Below are 7,923 nucleotides of genomic sequence, written 5' to 3'. Positions count from 1 at the left end.
CCTCTCTCCATGCACAAGTGTGGGTTTGAGATCAGATTTTACTGGTGGCACTAGGCTTCTAGAGAGGTCATGCTGCATTACAGAAGCCAACCAGTAATTTAGAGAGGTTACTATTAGAGGTCTCATGCTAACGATACTTAGGTCTTGATGGAAACGAAGTTGCTTGAGTGGAGTTTCCAACCAGAAGGAGGTAACTAGAAGAGATGGTTTGGGAAACCCCATAGGGATTTTGTGGCATGTGGAGAGCAAGTCTCCCCCAAACATGGTGTAGTCTGTGGGGAAGGAGTCTATTTTCTGGGGATTTGCAATGAAGTTTTCATTCAGTATTGGAATTAAAATTCATTTTATTATGGGACCTTTAAATATTTCCAGAGCCTGACCTTTTCTGGAGACTGTTGACTAATTAATGTCTGGTCTGGTATTCTTCAAACTTTCCACATAGTTCAACTTGTTGCCAGCTGCTTTCAAACACATTTTTCAAGAAATTAGGTTGTAATTAAGTACAGTTATTAATGACTGTTTTTCCTGCCTTTCCCATTGGGTTTGCAACTTACTTTGCTCCATGTGGCAGAAAAGATGGCCAATATTTCACAGGGTGAGTGAAGGAATGTCTAATGTGATCTTTGACATGTTGATTTGACTCAGCTCCAACTCTGCAATGCATGGTGGTGGCCACCAAAACGCACAGGAGGGACCTGGGTAGAAAACTACAGAGTCAGGGTCAAGTCCCTGTAGGCAAGCTGACAGATGGGGCAGGGAGCTCCTTCACCCTTGGAGATCTAGCGCGTGTTCATGCAGACAGGACAGTGCATTGGTTGCTCTTTGCCCTGCTCCCCAAAGGATGGAGAGGAGAAGCTGCAGACCCACCCGAGTGAGGGAAATCACTCTCATGCTTAAAATTCAGGGCATGCTGATCTGGGAGCTCTGCAAATAATGTCAAGCCCATTCGTGTGAACACTCCTCTCCTGCCCGGTCCTCTCTCCGCCCAAGAGGGACTAACAGGGAGACCCATGTGTGGAGAGAGCAGATGGAGCTGAAAGCAGCCAAGAAGGGAAGCGGCACTCCTACGCAGAGCCCAGAAAGGTTTTACACACTCTCCGCTCTCCGGTGTCGCTGAGGTCACTCCTCTTTGTCAGGCACATGGCAGCAAATCCCCCTTTAAGCCCCAGATCTCGGAGGCATTATAATAATAAAAGCCTGGGCTGAAGCGTCTGAGCAAACACATCAGCTGAGCAAGTGTTTTTCCCCAGCCCCGGGACCAGGTTATTCTGGGAACTGGCAGTGCTGAAGCATCAAGGCGGCCATATCATCCGGCGAAATCTGCTGCCAGCGGGTTGGCAGGGGTGTGGGGGGCGACGGGCAGGTGAGGGAGCCCACCCACGAGGGGGGGACAAGGGGGGTACATAGCACCTATTTCATTTCCTGACTGGCCTTCAACTGAGTCCTGGCAGCTCTGGGCAGCCAAGGCAGCGAGGGTGGAGGCAGATAGATGCTGACAAGTAATGCACATGTGCACGGACACAGGGGCACAGATGTGAAGAGCCCCTTGCCAGAGGGCTGGGACTTCTCCAGGAATTTTACATCCCCCTTTTTTCCAGGGTCTCACTCTTTTCCTTTTGATTTTTCTCAGTGGTCCAGATGCCACGCTTTCCCAGTAGGGCGGAGGGGCCCTGTGGACTGGCACCACTTTGGCCGTGGGGATGAGCGTGCATGCAAACACATGCAGGCTCACACACACACGCACACCGCTTCTGGCACACGTGCCCACACATTGTGCACAGCAGGTCTGCAGGCACAGCACGTCCCACAGCCAGGTGCACCCTCACGTGCACTGGGTGATGGGCCAACATGGACGCTGATGCTAGAGTTATCCCAATGGTACAGAAACCCACCTGTGCTCTGCTCCCAACCACAAAAGCCATGCTCATGAGTGAACGATGAAAACAAGCCCAGCAGTCACCCGCCTGGAGAGGTGCTGAAGGGCAGGTCAGCCCATAGAGCATCCTTTCTCCCCATGCAGCTCCAGCCACAGCTGGGACCTGTCCTCCCTTGTGTTTTATCAGCAGATGCCCACACATCTCAGTCAGGCTGCATTGCAGTTTATCAGCATCTACTGTTTGCCCTTCAGCACCTGGGACCTCGTTTTGGCTCATCTTTATGGGTGCAGTTCTTGATGCCAGCCCTGGAAGCAGCTGGAGGAATGAATCAAGAGGAAGGTGGCGAGAGAGGAGATGGGGAGAAGAGTCGCCGATGGAGGTGAACCGAGAAAGGTGGGACTTGGCCTTGATCAGGACCCAGGGTAGCCTGTGGCTGTTCCCAGAATTGGAGCAAGGCTGGCTTCTCTGAAAGGATGAACAACAGGCCTGCTTCATCAGCTCAGCCGCTAGGAAGGACGGAGCAGAGCCAAAAATCCAGGAGAAAAATGTTATGCAAAATTGTTCATCTGTTACTGATTGGGAGGCTGAGAGCTCAATTCAAACCACCCAATAAAACTGGCTTGGACGAGAATTTCCTGAATCCCAGATTAAGTGAATAAAGATGTTTCAGGAGTTCAGGGCCGCAGTTGGGTGGTTTGCACACAATTTGCTGTTGGTTTCACCCTTTGTTGCTTAATGAAGAACAGAAGGAGGATCTCCCATCTCATTCGACCAAGGGAAAAAATTATTTCTTCTAAATTTAAATTAATTTCCTGTTGCAGGCACGGCTCTGTTTATCTGACCTACACAGGGGCTCCATCTTGGATTGCAGCTCATTCTGCTCCGTGCAGTACACTCTTCCGCTCGGGGACTGCAGCATCCGCAAGCTGGTGGCATCAAGTCAGCACTGTTTTGCAAGTGGAGCTCAGAGGCTAAAAGCTAATAGTAACAAGTGCTTTGAAAGCCAGGTCTCAGTTATGGGGAAAACCCTGCCATTTTGCACACCCTGTGTGTCCCCCCAACTCATTCAGGGAGCAGGTCCTTCCTCTCTATACACCTCACTGCCACCAATGTGCTCCCTAGTCGTGCCCTTGGAGGAAGCCCTGAGGAGCAGTGGGTGCTCAGCTCAACTGTAAGGGCTGAGCAACATCCAGGTTCATCAAGGATTACATCCCACGCCACACTCACTGGGGACCGAGGGGATTCCCTGCCCTTGCAGCATCCGACATGAGCTGCTCTACCAGGGGGGTTGCACAACCCTGAAAATCACTTATTTTAATACGCCTCTTATTTGCGGTGAGGGAAAGGAGCCAGGCTGTATGTACTGAAGTCTTTAGAAAGTTTCCAAGTCATGGCTACATCTCTTGCTCCTAAAGGCATCAATCTATATATCTACCTATCTCCCTTTCTCTCTGTCATTCACCTTGCTAGTAAACGCTGAAGTCTCTTTACAAACTGCAAACCTTTAAGTCACCTGGCGCCTGAATCATTCCTCTAAGTGGCATCATGTGTCTTGCTGGGACTTCAAGCTCTAATTAAGTGTGGAAAAGGGATGGAGATCCCTGGAGAAATCAGAGATCAAATTTTAAAGAAGGAAAACGGTATCAGAACAAAAGATGAAGAATCATCATGAGAAACTTCAGAAACATGGGAACAGGCTTTTTACTCAAGGACCCATGTCTCTAGACCCCATGCTTGATTGTGCGTGAAAACCTCTCCAGAATATTCCCCTTTGCAGAATTTCTGGGGAATCTGACTTCTTAGGAGGAGTCCAAAGGCTCCAAGGACAAAGCAAGCTATTTGCAGCCTTGGGTCTGGAGTCATTACCACTGTACTGTAAAATGTAGTTTGTCTAGATGGCAACCCAGGGAAAATATGACAGTAACTGTCAGCAGGAATGTGACGGGTATGAACACCAAGGAGAGATATGCTTTCAGAGGGCCCCATGGGAGGATCAGCAGGAGTAATGGGATGTATGTGAGCAACAGCATATTTGCCTAAATATCAGGAAACGTTTCCATCTCAGTTATTAGCTTTATTAGGAAAAGTCTCCCGTGGGAAACTGGAAGCTGCATCACTTGACTCAGTTCAAGCTAAGCACTAGATAACATGAAGCAGAGAACAGGCATGTATTGGTGGGGGCAGATGGCCCAGATGACCTAATGGTCTTTTCCATCACTCCGATTACAATCTAGCCCGCGTAGAGGCTCTTCGCTCGTCTCCGTCTGACTCAGGGTAATGAGAGGCTGGAGAATAACATGTGAGTTTGTTCCAGTGTTATTTTCCACTTTCTTAATTTGAGATCTCTGGGTAAAAGATGGGCTGCGGAGTGACCTCAGCTGAAGTGACAATATTTCCCAGTTCTCTTGCCAGGTCCTCCTTCTTGCAGGCCTTGTGTGTGTTGGCGTGGGGGCTGCAGGGTGGCATGGGCCCTGAGGACCAGGTCCTGCTTCAGAAATTGGCACTTAGCAAAGGAATGGAGGAAATACAGGTAGAAAAGCCATCCAGAAAAGCTAGAAAAGCCTCTCACCGGCTTTTGCCATCTGAGATGCAGCTGCTTCAGTCGGTTACTGCCTTTTCTTGGTGGCCGCTGGTTTCCCATGGAGGGACAGTGGGAGCAGCAGGAGATGCAGGATGTTTTGGTGCAGCCGAAAAAGCAGAAGGGGCTGAGTGCATCTTCCTGGTGCTCAGGGAAAGCGCAGCTCTGCTGAGGTGGGGACAGGAAGAGATCCAGGGATTCATCTTGTCCCCCAAGAGAACCCTCTGGGGAAGACTGTTCCTCTGAAAACAAAGCTTTTCTTAGCTCCTCAGACCTTTTGCCATGGTCCAAGCTGTCCAGAGGTGTGCAGACTGCCACCTGCTTGGCTGATACCCATGTGGGACCCATGCTGGGGTCCTCCTCTCTCCCCTGGGATGGAGGTCTGGGTTTACCCTGGAGTGGGGACCTCCAAGCCCGTGGTAGTTCCCTGTTCCGTTATCCTTAACGTGTGGGAACAATATTCCATCTTCTCAGCTGACTTCACTCTCCTGCTCCTTCAAATCCCCTTTTTAAACTATTCCATCAGAAATCCACCAGCATCTGCCCTCCCAGCCTACCCAGGCTGTCCCTCAGGGGACACAGGGCAACAACATAGGGCACATGTTGCCCTATGTTGTTCAAAGCTGAGATGAAGCAAGCTGATGATCTACAAAATGGTTTGGACAGCCTCAGCCCACCACCCTCCCTGCTATGCACAGAGCCAAGGGGGACATGCAGGTAGACAGTGAATGGCTGTGGGCTCACACTAGTGGCTCTGGAGCCCATCCAGCTCTGCTGAAACCTCCCAGGTTGCCTCTGGCTTCACAAGGCTTGGGTTTGACACCGGCCCTTCAGTGATACAGCCCAAACAGGTACAATCAAGCTGACTTTTCCACACTCCTCCCATTGCAAAGTACTTAACTGAAGTTCACCTCTTAACATTAAAGATATTTCTAAGTGCTTTATTAAGGGGCATCATAACCTCTTAAACACTTGGTTAACTAAGAGTCTTGACAGCTAGATGGGAAGTATCCCCTTGAGATGAGCAGTGAGTGCATCCAGAGGAGAGCGTGTGAACCCAACATCTGCTGTGGGGAAAGAAGGGCAGTGCTCACTAGAGCCGTGCCTGCGGTGCAGAGCGTGGAATGCACGGGGATGCTGCTGTCCCGGCTCCCATCCATCCCGGGTGTGGGTGAGGATCCTGAGCTCTGCTAAAAGGCACATGCATGAATGCTGGAGCAAGAATTTTGGGGGATTTGGATGCTGCATTTCATTGACTCTTGTTGGCTATTTGAAAAATGGGACTTTAACTCTCATTATCATTCAGCTTTGCCTCACTTTGCTGTCTAGTCTAGGAGCTGTCTGGGATTCTCTGCAGCTGGAAAAGAAAGGTGGATCCCTCCAAATGACATGTGCTTTCAGTATTTCAGATGCCTTTTTAGAGTGGGATGCACTGCCTCTGTCAACCCCATGATACCCTTCCCAGAATGCAAACTTGGGACTGCCTGTTATACTTCCTAAAAAGTTCTCATTTTTGAAATACCTGACTTAATGCTATAGAAATCAACTGGAATGGTCTGTACTGTGCAAAGTGATGGCGAAGATTTTCTTTCCCTGTTGGAAGCAACTGGTATGCTGCAAGCACAAGAACTTAATGGGAAAAGCTTGTTTATGGGATTAATGACAGCACAGAGTGGTTGCCTGGGATGGGATAAAACCTTATCTAAAGAAAAACACATATGGATACTTGGTGGCACAGGAAGAAATCAAGCTGGAGGGATGAGGGGTTCATAGGCAGCGGAATACAGAAAAACAGGGACACTTCAGCCAACATTTAGTGATTGTTTGATATCAGATGTGCAGGCCACTTCTGCAATGATGGACCAGGGGAAGCCCCTGGAGAGGATTTAGGCTTCAGCTGAAACCCAAAGACCAGAAACTCCCACTGCTGCTGCAAGGCTGAATATGATCTTGATATACATGAGCAGGGAATATCACGGAGGTGGCATTGCTCCTGCATGTGATTTTAGTGACATCATCACCAAAATGGCACATTCAGGTTTAGTGCTTATGCTTGAGAGTGACACTGAAAACTTGGAAAGGACTCAGGAAAGAACTAGAAAATTATCCCAGGGCTAGAAATAATTCTCAGTGAGAGACTAATGGAACATGATCTGTTTAGTTTATCTAGTTTTTAAGAGGTGATTTAATCATGGTCTGTGAGAACTGATGTGGGGGAATACTTTGAGTGCAAAGGGCTCTTTAAGAGGGCAGACAAAGACAGAAAAAGATCCAGGGATAGGAAAGCAAAGCTGGTGGTTGTCGAGCTAGAGATAAAGTAACTATTTTTAACAGTGGGAATAACTGACCATTGGAACAAGGAGCCCAGAAATGTGGTAAACTCTCCATCCCATACAGCCTTGAAACATAGACTGGCTACTCTTCTGCAAATATGTGACCTGAAATGCAAGCTGTTGATCTTGGTGAAATTAGAAATGTGAATTTTCAGCTAAGAAAACCTGAAATGACCCGTGGTGGCAAGAGAGAGATACTCCATCTCCATCACATGCTGACATGGTGGTAGGGTCAGGTTTGGCTCCTACTGACATTTGCAAAGGCAGATAAACACAAAGCCGTGCTTGATCTGTGTAAAGTCCTACCTGTCTTTTGTATCAATGCAATGTTCCTGGGAGCTCATTCTGTATCTGACAAATGTGAAAGAATACCGTTCTGCATCTGACTGATATTTTGAAAATATATTTTGAAAATGTATTTTCACATGGAGAAAGCTCTTGGGACATTACCTAGAACAAAAATTCCTGAAACAGGAGTGTCGTGGCTGAATCTTGTGGCAGTTCAGTTGCTCCTTCACACATTCAGCACAGCTCACAGCTTCTCCATCATGAATTGGCTGTAGCACTTCTGAGTCCAGCCTGACAAGGACGATATCATGAAGGTATCAAGGGCAGGATTTCATAAATGTGCAGATTGTCACCTTTGGTGAGGATCCTGGCTGTGACCCTTGGAGGGGGGTCTCCCCCTTTTCCTCAGCATGCAATAAAATTTGTTTCCCCAGGCATTACTGGGAGGCAGTCCCCAGGTCTCGTTTCTCCCAAGCTTATTTGGTTGCGCATTTGGAAATTTCTGTAATCCCCCTATGAGGCAGACCTAGAACAACAGCAGAAACAAATTTTATTCTAGAAAAGCAAAAGGTTAAGTTTTTCAGGACAAAACTGGAAATGCTAAACTTCCTAGAAGAAAACATGAAATGAAGAAAACCCATACCTTAATTTGTGACAACCTCTGTTCAAGGGTCAGCAGAAGGGATGTTGGGTCCTGTAGATGCAGGTGCCAATGGGGCAGCTCAGGTCTGCCTCCCTCCCCAAACACACTTTGCTTAGGAACTCTCTCTTCGCAGTTATACTGGAGGGTTACCAGTTATGCTCAGACTCATTTTAGGAGATAGCTCTCCTGTCTCTAGGAAGGATC

Source organism: Ciconia boyciana, chromosome 19, assembly GCF_034638445.1.
Source record: "Ciconia boyciana chromosome 19, ASM3463844v1, whole genome shotgun sequence".
NCBI lineage: Eukaryota > Metazoa > Chordata > Aves > Ciconiiformes > Ciconiidae > Ciconia > Ciconia boyciana.
Note: the sequence above shows the minus strand (reverse complement) of the source record.